The sequence below is a fragment of the Octodon degus genome, unplaced genomic scaffold (genome assembly GCF_000260255.1).
Source record: "Octodon degus isolate 3935 unplaced genomic scaffold, OctDeg1.0 scaffold00368, whole genome shotgun sequence".
NCBI classification, from domain to species: Eukaryota; Metazoa; Chordata; class Mammalia; order Rodentia; family Octodontidae; genus Octodon; species Octodon degus.
The window spans coordinates 790,715-791,949 of record NW_004524944.1 but is presented as its reverse complement, the minus strand read 5'-3'; the positions used below and the strand labels follow the sequence as shown (position 1 = coordinate 791,949).

The window sequence follows — 1,235 nt, the reverse complement described above, 5'->3', positions numbered from 1 at the left end:
ATTACCATGATTTGGTGACAGCTCTTAAAAAACAAGGAACTCCTGAACTTTTGGGTTCCATGAAGTGAACATTCAGCATGGCTCAGGCAAGTCTGCCGGCTTGCAAAGGCCTGGTGGGAGTGAGTTTGGTCCCTGCTGCAGCCAGCAAGAAGATGATGCTCAGCCTGATCCCCAGCAAACAGACCGAGAATGGCAAGTGGGTGAGTAGCCCCAATGCACTAGCCAGGGCCACAGGAAAGTCAGTGGTAAGTCCCAGAGCCGCAAAGATGACAACAGCTTGGCAGAGGCCTCTCATTCAAAAAAGACTGTTAAAAAGGTGGTAGTAGTAGAACAAAATGGTTCATTTCAAGTAAAGATTCCAAAAAAATTTATTTACAAGCATTGCTTTGGAGCCTTTAGGAGCAGTTACCACCTCAAGAGGCACATCTTTATTCAAACTGGTGAGAAACCATTTGAGTGTGACATTTGTGATATGTGCTTCATCCAGAAATACCACCAGGAAACTCACAACTGTGTGCACAGTGGTGAAAAGCCTTACCAGTGTGAACCATGATATCATCAATATTTTTCTTGGACAGATCGATTTCTCAGAAACTAAGGGATGTGCCAAGGGTGCCAGTCCAAGACTTCCAACGGGGCAGTTTTCTCTATAAGTACAAGGCTCCCTAGGTGGTAGGAGTGATCAGAAGAATCTACTGAAGAGTGCACCCTCCCTGATCTGATGGTCCCACCACCATCTCATCTGATTTGTTCCCTCCTGACAGAGTGAACCCAACAAGCCAGAAGAATGCTTCAGGGGACAGTGACTACAGCACCTGTGCTTTGTAAATAATCTGAGACTATGAGTATCTCGGGAAATTCCTACAGCATTCCTGGGTAAGGGAGCTAGTCCCTGAGCCCTTGGCTGAGGTCATAGATGGGGACTTAACGGTGTAGGAGCAAGACTGAAGTATGGCTCCCACAACCTTGGACTCCAGCTGGCAACTGAAATGGAAGAGATTGGAGAAGGGAGTTTGTTCTATTCTTGTTTTTGTTTATCCAAAAGCAGTTTCAGCAGGTAAAATGTGAATGCAGGTAATCTGGAGGTATGAAGTCCTGGTCCAAAGTAGGGACTATGGTTACTTTCCCCTAAAATTGAGCTTCTGTTAGAGTAGATACTCAGTGCTCCACCAACCTACATCTCACCTCCTATTTGAGAGAGAATAGAGAGTCCCAGCCGAGGAGCAGAGTGGGCC

General features: G+C 46.2%; 1 pseudogene; it reads left to right on the top strand.

Annotated features, from left to right (window-relative positions):
- The first annotated feature begins 77 nt into the window (after nt 1–77).
- On the top strand, nt 78–676 carry LOC101566429 (annotated as a pseudogene).
- The last annotated feature ends 559 nt before the right edge of the window (nt 677–1,235 follow it).